The sequence below is a fragment of the Biomphalaria glabrata genome, chromosome 13 (assembly GCF_947242115.1).
Source record: "Biomphalaria glabrata chromosome 13, xgBioGlab47.1, whole genome shotgun sequence".
NCBI lineage: Eukaryota > Metazoa > Mollusca > Gastropoda > Planorbidae > Biomphalaria > Biomphalaria glabrata.
The window spans coordinates 117,768-137,579 of record NC_074723.1 but is presented as its reverse complement, the minus strand read 5'-3'; the positions used below and the strand labels follow the sequence as shown (position 1 = coordinate 137,579).

At 32.0% G+C, this 19,812-nt stretch overlaps 3 long non-coding RNA genes across 4 annotated transcripts; 2 read left to right on the top strand and 1 right to left on the bottom strand.

Annotated features, from left to right (window-relative positions):
- The first annotated feature begins 2,061 nt into the window (after positions 1 to 2,061).
- LOC129922533 (uncharacterized) lies at positions 2,062 to 8,060 on the top strand. Of its 2 annotated transcripts, XR_008774548.1 has the most exons (5): positions 2,062 to 2,076; positions 2,212 to 2,246; positions 3,079 to 3,486; positions 5,518 to 5,645; positions 7,240 to 8,051. It is a non-coding gene; the product is annotated as an uncharacterized LOC129922533 (long non-coding RNA). The 2 variants fall into 2 exon arrangements; XR_008774547.1 differs by lacking the exons at positions 2,062 to 2,076; positions 2,212 to 2,246 and having other exon boundaries at positions 2,254 to 3,486; positions 7,240 to 8,060.
- Positions 8,061 to 15,211: 7,151 nt separating this feature from the next.
- On the top strand, positions 15,212 to 19,343 carry LOC129922496 (uncharacterized). The gene is made up of 3 exons (XR_008774495.1): positions 15,212 to 15,301; positions 18,448 to 18,983; positions 19,262 to 19,343. It is a non-coding gene; the product is annotated as an uncharacterized LOC129922496 (long non-coding RNA).
- On the bottom strand, positions 17,888 to 18,482 carry LOC129922499 (uncharacterized). Its single transcript, XR_008774498.1, has 3 exons — positions 18,381 to 18,482; positions 18,134 to 18,282; positions 17,888 to 18,027 (listed from the first exon to the last, which is right to left on the bottom strand). It is a non-coding gene; the product is annotated as an uncharacterized LOC129922499 (long non-coding RNA).
- Positions 19,344 to 19,812: the final 469 nt, after the last annotated feature.

Sequence of the window (19,812 nt, the reverse complement as noted above, 5' to 3'; positions counted from 1 at the left end):
GGGAGTAATAGGGGGAGAAAATGAAAGAATGTCAAGAGGAGGGGAGGGAAGAGAAATTGGGGAAAGAAAACTAAGTCTTAATAGTAGAAAGGGAAGGGGGGGGGACAGAAGTTATCTAAGACGCCCAGGATGACATCACATCCAGACGATGGCTGCTAGCGGCTCCTGGATGTCCCTCTTTGCTTTAGCAGAGACAAGGGGAGGGAAGCGACCTCTGTGACCCGAGTTGAGTCTGTCTTGGTCCAATGAATGAAAAAGGGTTTGTGTTTAAAGGAGATGGACTGGGTGACAAAATCAGCTCTTCTATTAGCATATGTGATGTAATACTAAAATATGATTTTATTCTTTTTGACTCACAATCGACTGGTGTCTGGAAATTTAAGCTCCCAGTAATTTAGTCACCCGGAAATTTAGGAACCGGGAAATCGGGCACTTTTTGACAAGGCGGAAAATTAGGCACTCTTCAATAGAGACTTAATTTAGAAGAAAATTGATTTTTTAGCGCATTTTATTCCGAAAAGACCAACTGTAATATTGGTATTATAATCAGGACAATGTCTGTCTTTGACAAAACAGAGACTAAGCATACTGAAGTAAGCAACAGAACTATCAGGTTACATCAATGGTAATTAGATTACTGATGGTAATTAAATAAAAAAAAATATCGATTAATAAAAAAAGCTTTTGCTATGATGAAAGAGCTATATTATAGTGAGCTTTTAGCCTAAGTCTTTCGCCCCAATCACTTTGTGCATAAGCATTTCCCTGTTAGCAAGCACTGATAGTCACGTCAAAGCATATCTTCATTGGCCTACAGCGACAAGAGTACCTGTTTGATTCCGCAACGCATCTGGCCCCTAATACAGTAAGATTCACACCTGGAAGTCATCATTCTCTGGTCAATCTGTTGTTCACGCATCCAGCTCTACGCCCCCACCCCTCACCCTGCCCGCTCCCGCAGTTTCACCCCACCCCCTGACTCCCTCCCAGCCCGCTTCCGCAGTTTCATCCATTTCTTGAACCTGTCAGTCAGCTTCAGTGACCTTGGCTACCTAGTCACATTCCTTGTACCTCGTATATTTCTATTAAATAATAAATATTTATAAATAAAATTCTTTTCTATAAAAACCTAAGTTATTTATTGCGTGTATCCTCCGGCACATACTAGATACTATGCAACAAGTCTCATAACACACAACATTACACTAGACTAGTCCACTAGATTTAGGCTTAGATCTATTTAAATTCAACATTCAATTCAGCTTTATTGAAAAATGTTTCAAGTTGTCAGCACCTTAAATCTTCATCAAAACATTTAAAATATAATTTCATAGATCTATACAATAATTCCATCATATGTAATCCTAAATCTATTTAAATTCAATTTTGATAACATAAAAAAATTTATACCTAGATTTACGCTTTATCATGTTATTGTTGTCATTTTAATTTGAGAATAATATTACTCTCCCCCCCCCCCCAATTCCCTATGTATTCCTATTATTTCTATTTGTTTTGTTTCTTCCTCTCTGGGTTCCAGTCTAGTCTTGCAATGTTGTCTGCTGTTCTTCCCATTGTGTGCCCAATGCATCCCCATGTGCATCATTTGATTAATTAGTTTAGTTGTGCTGTCTGGTTGTTTAGGCAACTCTAGCTCCTTGGTCACAGACTGAGATGTACAGATCAAACCCACCCAGTAGTGCTACCATCTGCCTACAGACTGTGATATAAATTCTAGTTAGCAGAAAGGCCCAGACCTGACTTGGAGCCGGAGTCAGGGCCTCCTGACCTGCTAACACTTTACTTTTTATTTCTAAAAATAGATGGTTTTAAAAGATCTTTATTTAGACTACTAAACATTATTCATTATCATAGTTTATAATATTTTTTCAGATATATATATATATATATGGAGAGAGAGCATAAAGGAAGGGTCACGGATTGCAGATGTCATACACAACAGAAGCAGAAAGAAGGGTAAAAATGCAACGGCGCCTGGTGATTATATATACCCAACCTGCGATCGCAGCAGTGTATCAAGGATTGGCCCCTTTAGTCACACAAGAAGTTGCAAAGGTAAAAGATCGTCTCTCCAGATGTAAAATGCCGCAGAATATATATATATATATATATATATATATATATATATATATATATATATATATATATATATATATATATATATATATATATATATATATATGTTTACAGGATTTGATTTGGTGATCCCTCTTCAGAAACATCAGGTATGTTATTTAAATTTATGCATTAACAACCAAATAATAATGACTAGATATTTCTTATGAAATAATAGTTATTATGTGTACTCCTCAAAAGTTGTATTGGAATAATTTGTTTTTAAAACAAAGCTGGACATTAAATTCAATTGTGATTGATTTCAACCCACTGATACAAGGGGCATGCTTGCAAGTATAGCAGCCAAAAAAAAACTAAATAAACAATAACCATACTTTTAGACTTAGATCCTCTGTTTGGTGCATTGAGTGGCAAGCTGTCTCCAAAAAGATCTGTCTGAAGTCTGTTCACCCATATTTATAGAAATATAAAAATATTCTGACTTCTAGAAAAGATAAAAAAATGGAAAGGCTAACTAAACTTTGACAATGTAATGGAAAAAAATCAATGTTGAACCATCCTAATAGTTTGTGATGAGAAATGTCATCAGCCACCTTGGCAGCAGTACCAAAAAAACTGCCAAGCCAAATGTTAGGCACTGTCATTTTTGTCTAGTAAATGATGTTTCACAGCAATACAGTGCAGCCCTTCATCAGAACAATGTTGCCTGAGTACTGAAACTTAAATAAGTTTAGAAACCTTTGAAAGCATCTTGTCAAATTACAACCAATACCTTCTGAAGAACTTTATAAAATGGTACTCAAAACAGCTTAGTTTTCTCTTTTAGTGAGTGCTGACAAAACATTAATGAGGAAGTGGACTCAAGATAAGGATACCATCATTATATTACATTTAACTTATGCATTACACTTTTTATATTTTAAATTTTGCATTTTAAAATGTAATTTTTGCTGCAATATTTTATCAACTTTTTTTTTTTAGATCAAAGGAATGTACATGCTGCTGATATAGAAAAAGTTTCTGACTGCTTACAGATCAGTGTTCTTAGTTCTGCTATTGATTTACTATTGCATAATAAATAAACATGTAATGATCAATCACATTTTTATACCAAGTTCATCTAATGATTTACACAGCATATTATCAGCATTCACAGTTCATCTAATGATCTACATATGAAGCAGCACCATGCAGAGCTAACATCACCTACTGAAGAGAGTTTCCATCATGCTTTAGCAACAATCCAAAAACAAAATGAAAAAGTGGTTTCTTTGTTTGGGACAAGTCCTGAAAGGCCTTCAGAATCTGGGAGCACACTATTGTTAACAAGCAGTGTGTCATATGACCAGCACAATGACCAACAGCCTTTACTTTTCGAACCAAAGTCAGGTAACTATGAAACTATCTAAAGCACATAGGAGTCTAATGACACATTTTTACTAAACTTTAAATTAAATGGATCTTAAATGTCTAGTGAAACATTGTAATCAAACTATGATTTTTTAATATAGTCTAGTAAAACGTTATGATTAAACTTTGTTTAGTGCATAAATGTCTAGTGAAAAATTCTGATAAAACTTTGTTTAGTTCATATGAGTGTAGTGAAAAATTGTGACCCAACTTTGTAATATGCATAAAAGTCTAGTGAAACATTTTGATCAAACTTTGTAAAGTTCATAGATGTCTGGTGAAACAATCTGATCAAATCTTTTTAGCGCATAAAAATCTAGTAAAACATTCTTATCACCTATGCTTATCTTATAGAAGTCTAAAAAAAAGTTCCCTTTTCAGTCCTTGTAATCTATAGGAAAGTTGATATTAAGGTTATAAATCTGTTTTTGTGGCCTACAGTTAACAAGCAGTTTGTCATGTCTCCTTATTAAAGGTTCTGGATTTGTTAGTGGTTTGCAGCTTGTTCATATTTCCTTTTTGAACTCATTAGTATTTCTGAACTTCTTTTTAATTTCTTAGACAGCTCATTAGGAGTATGGAACCCTTTCCTATGACAACTTTTTAGGAGTGTTATGGTATCATTGATATGTGTGTGTGTGTTTTATGATTAGGGTTAGTTATGCAATGAGAATGATGCAAGATAAGCCGCCTTGTCATTAGTGTTCTTGACTCCAGAATGCCTATTTGAAAGTACATTTTTTTAGTAAGTTAGATTTTCTTTGGAATACAATTTTTTCATTATTACTAAGTTTATTACATTTAGGCTTTCCCCCAGGATAGATTACAGTTATTCATTTCATTTAAACTTGATTTTCTTTATAATGTAATTCAAGTTCTGTTTTGTTTGTTGTAAAATGTTTTACATGTTTCGGATGTTCCTTCAGAGTTGAAGATAATTACTTCCTAGTCCTAACCTCCCGCAGGACGACAGGGGATGGGAGCGGGCAGGGTTTGAACCCTGGACCATCGATAAATCTGAACGACAGTCCAGCGCGCAAACCACACGACCAGGCAGCCATCCAGTTCTATTTAGTATTAATCATAAAAAATCAATAAGTAATTTCAAGTTAAGATGTAATATACCTTTAGTAGTTTAATTGTGTACCAGCAGTTTGGTGCTTCAGGTCAACAACCATACACTACAAGGAGTTGTCAACTGGTTGATACTTACTTTGAGAACTCATTAGGAGTTTGCAACTTGTTAACATTTTCTTAGCTCATCAGGAGTTTGCATCTTGTTCATATTTTCTTAGATCAGTGTTTCCCAAACTGTGTTCTGTAGAACCCTATTTAACTAGTAACCACAACATAAATTTATCTCTGTAAAAAAAAATGTTTCGCTAATGACTCAAAATGTGTGAAGTGTTCCATTAAGAAAAATAATGCCTTAGAGAACTAACTAAGAGTTTGCAACTTGTTCATATTTCATAATATATAGCTCATTAGGAGTTTGCAACTTGTTTATATTTTATTATACAACTTATAAGGAGTTTGAAATTCATTCATAATTCCTTGACAACTAAAGGAGTCTGCAACATGTTCATGTTTACTTAGACAGCTCATTAGGAGTTAAGAACCTATTCATGTTTCCTTAGAGAACTTATTAGGTGTATGGAACTTGTTCATATCTCCTTGACAGTTCATTAAGATTCTGCAATTTGTTCATTTTTCATTTGACAGCCCAATAGGAGTTCAGAACTTGTTCATATTTCCTTTCTTGAAGGTCACCAATACATTTCTGTAAATAATGTTGAATAATGTCTATATTCAAATTTTTTTGAAATACTAAATTTGATTTAAATGGCTTTGGTTAGATTAAAATCATGTCTGAAACTTTGTCACAAGTTTAGAGATTGTCTATTCTTACTCTTAATTTTACCTTTTTATTAACTTGCGTATTTTTGTTTTTATTTCTTACTCATAATTTTTACCTTTTTATTAACTTGTGTATTTTTGCTCTTTTTTTAGGACACTGTTCAAAGATATTTTAAGATGTTGGCCTCACATCTTGACACTTGTTAGAGTGTAAAGATTTGACTTAACAAATGTTAAAATAAAAAGAGCACATTGTGGAGAGTTGACCGTCATTAAAAAATGTACATGTACTTATTCTGTTTAAAAAAATGTCCCTCTAACAAATAAAAAAAAATAAAGTAAATATATTACTCTTCTTTTTTGTAAGGTTTAGCTGATTTGCTTCACTTTCTTACCTTTTTTTTTTTTACACTTATAATAAACTTAGGAAATCAGTATTTGCTCAGGCTATGAGCAAACTACAAACAATACCAACTGAAATATACAGAAACTAGTTGACACAACATAACCTGTGGTAAAAAAAATGGGTTAGCTGATTTAACTAGAAAAAAAAGCAGAAAAATTAGAGACCACTCTATTTGAAAAGTACAACAATCCAAAGTTATGTACTTAAAATCCAACCAAAGAAATGAAAAAAAAGGCAAACATAATGGGGGGGGGGGTCACTTTATCACATTGTCAATGTTTGGGACTGTGATAGAAGTTAGAAAAAAATTAATAAAATTTGTACTAATTAAAAATATATATAAAAAAAGTTTTTTTTAAACATTGTGTTTATTTTTTAGATGGCCACCATCTCCATAGAGACCCAAAAGACTAGACTAGACATGCCTAAAGCCTATCTTCTTAACTATAAAGTTATATAAAAAAATTGAAATTTCACAGTACATCCCCCTTATGTAAAATAGGCATATTGATCATTTTCTTATAAAATTGATTTAATTTTAGCTCTTTAAGGCATTCTGCTAAAAATTATCTTAATTGATTTATTAAACTTAGAGGATTTGAATTTTGCTGATGATATTTAGCTTCTATTTCATTTTTAAAAATGTCAGTCTAAAATTGGGCTAGCAGGCTACTAAACCAGATTATGATAATAAAATGCCTAGTAGACAATCTATTACTTTGGATGGATGTCTGTTACAGTCTGTCAACAACCTGAGTTGTATTATGAATGAAAAAATGCTGATGTCAAAGCAATGGTTAGTAATGCAAGAGTCTCCTCTATACAGCTCAAGAAAATTCAGACCTCAAAAGGCATATCTTTGAGAATTTAATTTATATTTTTCAAAACTGATAGGTTTTGCACTATGAAAGTATGAATTTGATATCTAGCTAAGAACAACTAGTAACACCTGTAATGTAACCAAGATAAATGGTACACACTGACTTGCTGGTCATCAAAATGTAGAATGGTCTGTGTTATTGTGTCCCGGACCTACACTTAGCATGTAACAAATATAAATAGTACACACTGACTTGAGTCCAATTTTAATAATAATAATATACTGTAACTTCAAGCATTCAGTTACAAATCACTGGTTGAATGAGAAAATGCTGGATATCTTTCATAGCTGTTACACAAACATAATCCACATATAGAAATACAGTTACAAATGCATCAAAGTGATATCAAATAATAATTCCTTTAGAATAAGTATATCTCTGGTCAGTTGAGCATTATCCAAAAGTTCCATTAAATGTTTGTTCTAAACAATGTTTTCAATTTATAATTAAGATTTAATGTTGGTATATGTTTAAAAAAAAGAAAGTCTTTTGTTTGGTATTTAATTCATGTCTGAATTCATATCAATATAATGAATTTTAATGGTAAAAAAGATCAGTGGCTGTTATTCATCTCATTTCTTTCTCCAGGATTGTCAGACTTCTGCTAGATGTTGATCTTTTCATCACAACACCAATAACTTCTTCTTGGAGTCAAGTAACAGTGTATATCACCTGAAAAAGCTATTTAAATTCCCTTAAAGATCACAAATTAATGCTGATGACATAAAGCACATTTATCCACGAAATCTTATGAACACATAATATTATGTTGTACAACTAAATAGTGGTGTCTGGAAATTTAGGCAGTGTGTATGTAGTGTATATGCTTATTTATTATTTATCTGTTTCTTAAACATAGGCTTATGTTCCCCGCGCTACCCAAACTATAATTCGGAGTGTGAAACATAACAGATTAACAGGTGCTATATTATGTTTCGTTTAACAAAGATTTTCTTACACTCTACATATTCCTCCCCCCCCCCCGAGAGGTGGGCCAGGGGTAGTGGTAAGTATTTAAATCACGGACTGAGAAGACCTAACGGCGAGCGAGAAAGGGGTTACGTCGTCACTAGATCTGTGTCAGCTCAATACAATTTTTTCTCTTCGTGGTGTAGTCTTAATCATAAACAGATAAAAATTAAAGTTTTAAGATACTGTTAATCTTCTATAATAAAATGCTTATTTCTTATAGTAATACGTTTCCCGTACTAGATCTTTATAATTTATTGTCATTGCTCTATATAGTATAGATCACTTACTCATAATGCATACTTTTGTTGAAAAGAAAAATAATTAAACATATCGTGTAGATATAGATGCGTGTTTCATTATGTTCGTGTATATTTTTGTTTTATTTTATCAATATTTCGCTTTGCTTGGTGACTTAATAGATAAAATATAAATCTAATTGTTAATATATATTTTGTTGTTGATAATTTCTTAAATAGAAAAAAAGAAGAAATAACAAGCTGTTCATCAAATGATTATTAACATTTTATTTAGACCTTCATTTGAGTAAATAAAAAAAACATAGTTGAACGCATAAGAACAAAACACTCTCTTTAAAACATGTTATTTGAAGTTCAATATAGATAAAGGAGATCAATATGCTTAAAAACAACATGGTGGGCGGAATAGATCTAGTTATCTGGGCGTCTGAACTTCTAAATCTTGTATATCCAGTTCTAGATCTAGAGCAGGGCTGAGCAAATAACGACCCCCCTGGCCACAAGTGGCCCGCTGGAGTGTTTTATGTTCTAATATTACTGTAAGAACTGGTCGATGCTGACTGACAGTAATTTAACAGCAGTCGCAAGGATTACAACTAGTAATATATCTAAAACATTTTTAATCTTTTAATTTTCACAATGAAATCATTTTCTTTTTACTCCAGCGCAAGAACACCATTCAATCCAATCACTCGTTCAGCCTTTTTTTTTTTTTTATACATTTGCGTCATTCGCGATTTCACTAGTTGGTCACGTGACAGGGCCCAGCTCTTGTCCCTATCGGTTATACAAATGGGTCAAATGAAATTTTCTTTAATTGTGATTAATTTAATTTAGCCATAGAAAGAAATAATGATGTAGCGCTGTCTTTAATCTAGAATAAATAATCAATGTAATGTAGGTCGATTGTATTTAATATTTAATAGATCTATATCTCATGTTTATTGTGTATTTCAAATAAATGTTGTTGTTTTTTTTAACTTTTTTTTGTGACTTCACGAAAGGTATTGTGTATGTGTTTTTTTTGCTTTTTTTGTTTGTCTTTGACTGTTTACAAAACGTATGGTATTCTATTTTGGCCATATTTCATAATGTGTAGCAATTCATCACTTTTAATTTAAATTTATTCTAGTTTACTAGTTAAATTTATATGAAGAGATGCTCGTCCCTCCTCTTTTCGCATTCCGGACTTGGGACCAGACAGTGGTGAAGTTGCCGACATTGCAACTAACTAATCCTAACTATAGGCAACATTTTTTTTTACTTTCATCATGTAGGCTTCTTTTACACTCATATCCGTCATGTAGTCTTGTTCAACCCACCCACATTTGCTTATCTTCTTAAGAGTGGTCCAGATGTTTAATTATGCCTTATGGTTAACACTCTTTAGGGCCTTCCTCTGCCTATAAATCCCCCTTTTTATGTACTTATTAAAGCTGGATACTCTAGTTAACACCTAGTTGAATGCTAGACAGAATGGCAGCTATAGAAGTAATAAAAATTTATATAAGGAGAGATGGTTCATTGAAAAGTCATTGTCTTTTACACTCATCTACGCGTTTGCAAAACATTGGTAAAAAGATTTTTAAATGAGAATAGCTTTGAGAATTTTAAAATAGTTTTTTAAATGTATTTATATGCCTATTGTATATTTTCACTATAAAGTAAACAATGAACTAAGAATTTTAAAAAAATCTAAACATCTATAAACATAATTAAAAAGGAACAAAAAAATAACAACAACACAAAACTTCTTTATTTCTTTCTTTAGATATACATAAATAAAATTAGTTTTAACATAAATGATCAGTGCAGAACACCATACTTTTTTTCGGCTAAACAAGTGGAGAAAGAGAGATAGGTGTGCGCTGTTGGGTCATGCCATTTCGTCAGCGTACTGATAGACAATTGAAAACTTATTGACCTAAATTACAAGGCTCCCAACCTGTATTTATTTAATTATACTTTTGATTTAAGCCATTATTTTTATTGGGACATGATTATAACACAAATTAATCAGATCCTGTACCTTAGAATTAGATCTAGACATCGCCAGGAAAAAGGGAGGGGGAGGGGTCATGAATGTCATGAACATTTTTTTTCGCAATTAAAATAAAAATATAAAAATAAAAGTCATATGGATATATAGAGTTATTTAAACACTCATTGCATTTTGTTTTGCAATATTTTTGAAAGCTGCGAAGAAGGTTTGAATCTTTAAGCCACATATACTTCAGTCAAATGTGTTTACGAAACCTGGCGCGGTCCAATAAACGACAACTTGTCGTTGACGTGGCCGTCTTATTAGTGTAGATTTGATATCCTAGTATCTAGTTCTAGAGTATTCTAGACCTAGATTGGCTAGATATACATTTCTAGATCTCTTACGTAGATCTAAATCCATATTGTAAAATTCTAGATCTAGATCTATAATATGTCTACTTCGGGATTGTAGCATTCACCAACCTATGCTTAGATAAGTTAGATCGCGATTTTCTAAATCAAGTAGATCATACTCTTACTCTTACATATCTATCTTAATATCTAGAATATAGACTTGTGACTCTTTCGGCTTCTGTTGCCAGAGTAATTTCCTTGTTTAAACCAATTTTAATTTCTAGATCTACGAAGTCTACACAATGACGATTCTTTAAAAACATTATTTGATTTAAGAAATTGTTGGATAAAATTAAACTTTAAAAAGAATTAAGCAAAGTTATAGATCTCTAGATTCTTATCTACGTAAGACTAATAAGTTCACTTCAGCTGTGAGCCTGTGTTAAAGCGTCCATTGACAACCAATCATATAAGAGAAAAAAAATCACGCGAACCAATCGGATTATTCTTGTCTGTAAACAGAAGATATATATATATATATATATATATATATATATATATATATATATATATATATATATATATATATATATATATATATATATATGTCTTAGCAGTTCTTTTTATAGTCAAGAAACGCATTTATATAGGAGGGAAGAAACTTTAAACTTAAATCATTAATTTTCATTGGATGTCTTTTTATAGTATGACCTTAAAAAAAAAAAACAAACGATGAGACCAAACATGGCGGGCTCCCTTTAACCATTGTGTATGAATATCAAGTAAAAACAATGAATCTTTTGGTCATTTTCAGCTCTTATATGACAAGGTGACCATTATTAAATGCATTTTTACATAAAAAAATAATATTTTTCAATGTAATCATTAAGTAAAATGCGTGCACCACGGGGCTTTAGTGAATGAATGCTTACATATAGTGGCGTCCCATACACGACAGCAGGATCTCATGAGGATGCTGGGGGATTATGTGCTGCTCCATGCAGCCAGTCTGCCAATGTGTGTGTGTATGTATGTGTGTGACACTGTGTGAGGGATTATAAATAAGCGAGAAAAAAAAAGTAAGATTACTAAGATGCATCACTTTTTAATTGAAGATTGGGTGGTAGTGCAAAAAAATAAATAAATCCACCAAAGCACCCACCCATCATTGACAGAAAAAAAAAAGATTCCAAATATTATCTATTAAAGGCATTAAAGGGAAACTCCGATAGTTTTTCAAATTTTAGTTATTGACTTATTTAAATTCTGCGTAAAAAGTTGTAATAGTAAACATTATATCATTTGTTATTTAAATGCTCAGAAAATTTTATATTTAATAAATTAGACAGAAAATTCTCCACGCCCCCCAAAAAACGGGGTTCTGTGAGATTTTGTTTTAAGTTATTTCATGCGTCACTTCCCTAAACAATACTGAAAGAGAAACTTGAAACTTTAACCAATCGTATCGCTTCATTCTTACAGTAGCTATTAGGCTGTTAGGCTTAGTGACTGCCTAGTCCAGAGCTATGATACAGTTATTTATATAAACATGTATAGATAGATCCAAAAGCATTAGGATAACTAACTCCAGAAAAAAAGTAACATTTTCATCTAAGCCTCTCCCTATCCCAAGAAGTAAATAGATCGTGTGTCTGAATGATTCGAACAAACTGGTCAGTGTAAGACTAGTCTAGACTACGTGTAGTCGGTCATGACAAGACAACCGAGCGATAGTGTTTGTTGTGTGTTGAGTGGTCTGGCGAGAAAATACACACTGCCGTGATTAGTCAAGCATGTAAATCTACTTTTAATACGCATTTTTTCTTTGCTTACAAGATCCTAGATCTAACTGCATAGACAAAGATATATTTCTTTTACGAGAATGTAAACTTTGCTGTATGGTCTCCTGTTATACTTTCAATAGTCAATAGATTAAAACACCTTTGTGACGTCACATAGAAACCCGGTGAAAGTCTGACTGTTTTGGATGCGCAGAAAAATTACGTCAGAAAAACATCAATTACTAAGTTATTATTGCAAATAAAAAAAAAAGAATCATATATTCATTATCTGTAAATCAAAACACATATTATATCAAAAATTGTCAAAGTCATCGGAGTTTCCCTTTAACTCCATATGACCATAATAAAGGCTAAAAGAAAAAAAAGATCGATATCAATTTCCACCTTATCTTAAAAATATTACATGTTGACAGCATCATAAATCAAAATATAACTTCGCAGATCTATTTTCTAATTTTACTATTCGACTAGATATAAGCCTAGATCTATTTTAATTCAATATTTATTTCAACTTTATCTTCATAATAATACATGTCAATAGCACCTTAAATTTTAATCAAATTATAACTTCACAGAACTATTTATGTCTCTAAGTAGACCTTGCTACCACTGGCCAGATTTTTTGCGTTGTCTAGGCGCTGGATCAAGACTAAAAGTAGTTTCCAAGGGGGGAATAACCTAGTGGATTTTTAATATCGCCAGCTTAAAACTGATATGGAAAAAAACAACAACAACAGAAATAATAGATTTATATCGCCAGATTATAACTGATAGGAAGAGAATAAGAATAAAACATATAGAAATGCATTGATGCATTTTAAGGTAATAGTTTTTGTTACCTTTTTCAATCTTATAAATTTTATCAGAGTGTACTAAGTCAGGTACAATGCACAGTTAGATACCAAAGTATTGTGCACCTTAATGTGGTTGTCATGGCCGGGGGTGTCAGTGGGGATAAGCTTCCATTGTATATAAAATACTCCTAAAGGCAAGCGTCTCAGATAGCCTCTGACAACCAAGTCCAGCACCTGGCCTTCTCGTGTGGCTTAGATACTAAGCCCGGCAAAACTGCTCTTACTAACAGGTGAAGGCGGATACTTGGCGCCACAAAACAGGGAGCTTCGGGTAGATGGAGCTCGTCAGCCTAGTTAGGCAATTCATCTAGGGGTACTGTGATTTCAAACCCACGCTGCATTGCGGTAACAACCTCAAGGAATAATCAGGAGTGAAGCCCCTTAGGCGTTGGGAGTATAAACCGTGAAATTTCCTCCAGCAGCTTCTGCAACTATGTTGGTGCCAAATGTAACTCGAAGCGTTCTTTTGGATCTCATCAGCAAGGTTGAGAGAGGGACCATGACGCATGAACAGAATAGTACACTATTTTGGGTTATAGTGATTTTCAGAATTTTAAGTTTTATCTTAAAATTGATTTTTGCAAAAGATCAAGACAAATATTGTTATAGCTATAAGCAAGAGTAATACATCTTTTTAGAATATAATGTAAAAGCTCTTTTGTCATGCTACTGTACATATTTAAATATCATTCTCACATAGAAATTCTAAATGCATTTCTTCTTGGATAGTAAAAATTACTTTATTATGAAATAAGTACAGAATTATAAAGACATTTATTTCAAAGCTCTTTATTATCATTGAATAAATTATATTATCTACTCGTAGGAATGAAAAAAAAGTGTGCAGTATAGTTGCTACACAGAAAGACCTACAATTATGTCTAATATTACAGAAAATCATTCTTTACATAACAATGATTTTTAATAATAAAAAACTGCATTTAAATATTACATAGCATACTAACTATCAGTACCTAAAACGCAATTAAACTATTATTTAATACAAAACTATATGATTGAGCTTTTTATAAGCAAAATTGTAGTCAAACTGAATATCCATTTGATTGGATCAATAAAAATTAACTTATCTTAGAATGGACCTCATTCAACAACATTTAGTCACGTGATCTTATTGATAAAACAATGAAAAAAACTGTCTTGTGACAACCATCATAAATTAAACATGAGATCGTAAATTATATAGAAGAGATAAAGCACCACGTGGCTAAATGTTGTTTGTTTACAATTGGTGAATGAGGTCCATTGAAAACTATCTAAGATTCATAATGCCCCCCCATAATGAAGAATTACAGAAATAGTTAAGACTAACATAAGCCTAACAATAAAATGTATAGTTCTTATTTAATTAACTTTCTTGACATTATTATAATTAAGCCACATAAGAAAACATATGTAAATTGTCACTAGCTTTAACAAAGCTTCGTTGATGTCTTTGTTGATTTGTGGAGAGGTATCAATCTTGGCTAGTATGCTGGAAAAAATTTGAAAAGAATATTTATTAAACTGCTTTATAAATAAACTAAATCCATAACATATATAAAAATAAAAAGTATGTAATACATATATCAAGATCTAAAAAAAAAAAAATTGAAAACTAAGGGCTTAATTAAATGACATTATAATATTTTGTTACTCGCCAGCATTGATTATTTCAACCAAACAATTGAAATAGCCTTATTTTTAACTTTTCACAATTTCTTTTTAATTAAGGGCCACCAAATTCACCTTGCCTATGGCATCCAATCCCCAAAGGCCAGCACTGCCAGCACAATGACCATATGCAAATACTTTTCCCCAACTAATGTCAGGTACCCATTAGAGTTGGGTGGGTTACTCCGAGGCGCCCTTTTAATTCCTGAATTAAAAAAAAAATTCTAACCTTTGCTAGAGACCATAGTCTTGAGTAAACTGAGAAATAAGATGAGATTGTCTAGATGATCTAGTGACAATCTAGTCTAGAGTCTATTGAAAAATATAGAAATAGATAATATTATTTAGCTTTAGATCTAGAATCTAAAATTATTATAAACTCTAATCAAGATTGACTAGATCATGATAGATGAGTAGAGATCTAAATTTATGTTCTCTATGTTAGATAATAGTTTTTGCATCCATTTTTTGGTATACACTTCTTTCACCTACTAACTAGATGATTAGGTGGCTGAAGGTTACAACATCATAAAGACTGGGGTTTTGAATTCCAGGATATTTATGATAATTCCAAGTCAACCCAACTCTAATGGGTACCTAAGATCAGTTGAGGAAAAGATAGGTGTAAGATAATACCTTAATAACATTCAGTAATAGTAAATAATTACCTGATGCATGGCTAGTCCAGCTTTCTCTGGAAATGTTCCAGCCCAGTGCACACATCTTCACAATGAATCTAATTACTGCAAAATAAAAGGTAAACTTGCATCATGTGAAATAAAAAATAATTAAATTTTTATTCAACCAGTGTCAATATGAAAAGTCATCACAAAAAAGCAAATTTGGATTATAATAGCTAAAGCAAAAAAATAAAAATAAAATCTAAATAACCTAAAAAAGATAAAATATAAGTTTGATTCTGAAAGGCCATAACAAAATAATACAAGATAATTCCAGACAGCCACTACAAATAACACAAAAGTCGATTCCAAGCAGTCATAAAGAAAAGTTATCAAGTAGATTCCAAATATTAACTGCCAAAAAATAATCAAGTTAATTCTAAATAACAACAAACAAACAAACAAAAAAATGCAAAAGTCTGATTCTAAACAGCCATCACAAAAAAAAAAGCAATTAATTTAAACAACCACTACGAAAAACACCATATCAGACATTGATCATAAAAACACACAAATCCGATGAAGAGCTTAAGTAATATACACATGTCTGATTCCAAACAGCCATCTCCAAAGAAGAAAATGTCAATTCATTCAGCTACTAAAAAAAGCACATGATTCTTTAAAAAAAAAATATTAAAAAATCCGCTACTGAACAATGATCACAAAAAACACACAAGTCTAATTTCAAACAGAGCTCATAAAAAGCCATCACAAAAAAAAAAGCCCACAAGTCTAATGCAGAACATTGATCACAAAAATGCACAAGTCCAATTTAAAACATTGATAAAAGAAAAACTAACAAATCTGATAAAGAACATCAATTAAAAAAACACATGTCCAAACTGCCATCAATAAAGACCCAAATGTCAATTCAATCAGCCACTACTAAAAAAAGCAGTTGATTTAAAAAAAAAAAAAACAAGTCTTATGCCGAACATTGATCACAAAAAAACCCCACCAAGTCCAGTTTCGAACTCCACACCGATCTTAAAAAGGAGGCATAAGTCAGACTTCTAACAGCCATCACATAAAATAAACAAATAAAAATGCCATTCTAAAAAAACACAAAGTAAATGCACAACTCGGAATGTGAATATCCATCACAGAAAAACACAAGTCTTTTTCAAACAGCCCACACAAAAAATAAGTATGATTAAAAACACCCATCACAAAAATTTTAATAACCACCAAAAAAAAAAATGCGCAAGTCGGATTTATATTACTGATCATAAAAAGACACAAGTCCAATTCTGAACATCAATAACATAATCACACAAGTCGGATTCCAATCAGCCATTACAAAAAAGGACTATTTCATTCCAAACAGCCATCACGAAAAAAGCAAATTTATTTTCAAACAGCCACTATACAAAACACGTTGATTCTAAAAACACAAGTCCGATGTCGAACATCAGTTACAAAAAAAATTTTAAAAATGTCCATTCTAAATAACCATAAAATGAATGCACTAGTTTGATTCCAAACAGCAATCACAAAAAAGCATATGTCGATTCAAACAGCGACTACGAAAAACTTGAATGCCAATTCTAAATAACCACATAAAATTTTTTTTAAAATGTACAAGTTCTATTCCGAGCATTAATCACAAAAATGACAAGTAAGAATCAAACAGCTACAGCCATTGCAAGTCGATTCCAAATAGCCAACATAAAAAAAAAAAAAAAATTAAAAAAAAGGAAGTCGTTGCTAAATAATACACACAAAATGGACAAGTCCGATTCAAAATAACTGGTTAACAAAACTAATCCCAAGTCGATTCTAAACAGCCTCAATATTAACATGCCAGTTTAAAAATAGCCACCAAAAAAATGCACAGATTAAAAAAAGCGGCACAACAAAAACAAAGCTCCAAATCAAAATAGCAACACAATACAAAATGCAATTTCGAAAATAGTTTAATTCCACAATTTAAATTACTTTAGTATTTATGAAATGATCACCATGACTACAAAATATTTTACAAAATACATTATTTTCTTACCTTTACCTAATCTATTGAACCATTGGGGCACCACACAAGTTCTGTCAACCATCCTTCTTTATTCCTCTCTTTACTTGGCCTTGGATAAAACTTCATTTAATGTCAGACCTGCCAATTCTTTGAAGCCTTCCCATTGCTCTGTCTTTCTTTCATTCTTCCTTCTGGAACTCTATGGTAAAAGGACCATAATCCTGGTTTTTTTTCTTGAAAAGGGAATATAGAGATTAAGCCACTTCTTAAAAAAATTAAATTTCATTTCTACTTAAAAAAAAACAACAAAATTAAGCTACAAGTTTATTACCCTTGTTATAATGTAATTATAACCATAACTAGAAAATGTTTTACAAATACTTTAAATTCTTACCATTACCTATCAATCAGTCTGTTGAACCATGGGGGCACCACACAAGATCTGTCAACAGCCCTTCTATATTCCTCTCTGTACTTAGCCCTGGATAAACCATTTCATGGCAGACCTGCCCATTCTTTGATGTCTTCACATTGCTCTCTTGTCTTTCATTCTTCATCCTGGAACTCAATGGTGAAAGGAGCATAACCCTGGTATTATTTTCTGGAAATAAAAAAAGACTGATTAAGTCCCTTTATGTAATTGACACCATTTTTTTACAAAATACATTAAATTCTTACCATTACCTATCAATCAGTCTGTTGAACCTTGAGGGCACCACACAAGATCTGTCAACAGCCCTTCTATATTCCTCTCTGTACTTAGCCCTGGATAAACCATTTCATGGCAGACCTGTCCATTCTTTGATGTCTTCCCATCTCTCTGTCTTCCTTCTTTGTACACAAATGGGGAAAAAATGGACCATAATTCTTAAAAAAGAAATTTAAAATCATTAAATAAAATTTAATTTAATTTCTAATTATCAATAAAATATCTTACCAGAATGCTAGCCACACTTTCTAAAACTATGACCAGTGCCTTATTTAAATCTTGAATTATATTTCTAGTCTAGGAGTTCCAATCAATTTTGTTGTATACAAAGGCCATGATACTGATTATAGGAATATGCCAGATGTCTGTTTCAGCATCTGAGTAAATAAATTAATGAAACTCCTATGACTCTAAGTTAGGGTAATGTCATCTTTCATATCTGTATTTAAAAAAAACAAAAAAAAACTGGACATACATTCCTCATAATCAGTTCCCATCCTGTTTGTCATTTAAATATTTTGGATATTCCTTTTACATTCCAGCCAAGATCTCGCAGCGGACAGTAGAATATGGCAGTTTAAACTTCAGATCATTGTGTCAACCGTCTCGTGCAAACCACAAAACCAGGCAGTTTAATCAAGATCCACCTAAGAATGAAAAATACTATAAGATACAATTTCACATTACATCTAGAAAAGGATAGCTATATTTAACTTGATCTAGTAGAAGATGTACAACTATCATACCCATATAATGTAGATTAACAAACTGATTCAAGATAAATACTATTAAGCCAATCCTACACCCATACTACTTGTATACATAAAATTGGGTGGATCTAGAATTTTAGATCTAGATAGACTAGATTCTTATTAAAATTCTAGATCTTTTCTATTAAGTAATAAAAATCTTTAAAATGTATTTTAATATGGATGAAGTTTAACAGAAATGATTGGAAAATAGTCGATGCCAACGCAGAGGCTCTTGTTCTCGTATGAGCCATAGTTGTCTATTGACTGAAGGTGGTGGAGATAATTCAACAAGATGATTTACAATGTAATTCAAGAGATCTGTCTAGGTTAGTTCATTATTTTTCTTGAAGATTTCTATGATCAAGTCTAGATTTTCTAGATCTAGCATCATATACAATAATTTCTAGAGATCTAGTGCTAAGTCCTATACATATGGGATCTAGATCTAATCAAGATCTATCTAAAATCAGAATAAAAAATATGGAATGTCACACTAGATTTAGAATAGAATAGCAAAGTTTTACCAATATCTAGATTTTTAGTCCAGTAAATCAACTTATATAGATCAAGATATAAATTAAATTCACCTTTATCTATCCCTTAGTCTGTTGGACTGTTAAGGCACCACACAAGGTTTGTCGACCATTCTTTTCCTCACCGTCTTTTGAATGACTAATTCCTGAGAATAGTAAACTGTTATTGTTAAAGAATATACAGGTAATCAGTGCTTTTTTGTTAAGAAATAGGTGCCGGAGCTCAGTGATGGATTGCCTTTTAACAACTAATAAATAAATAATAAACTTTAAAATACAAAAGTAACTTTTTCGCTGCATTGAAAAAAGTGCCGGTACACTGTACCAGTGCTTACTGTAATGCTGCTGACCTGAAAAATTGTAGTTAAACTAAATAATACAGTAATATTAAGCCCATACTAATTAGTCTTAGATATATAGATCTAGAAATTATATTGAAATTGTGTAGATCTAGTCCAGTGATGCCCAACCTAATTTTACCCGCGGGTCATTATAATTTCCAACACTCATCTCGCGGGCCACATGAACGAAAAGTTATAAAAATAAAATAAAATTGTTCTGAAACTATTTTGGTAGAAACCTATGGATTTGACACTTAATTATTAGGTTATTTGACAATTAT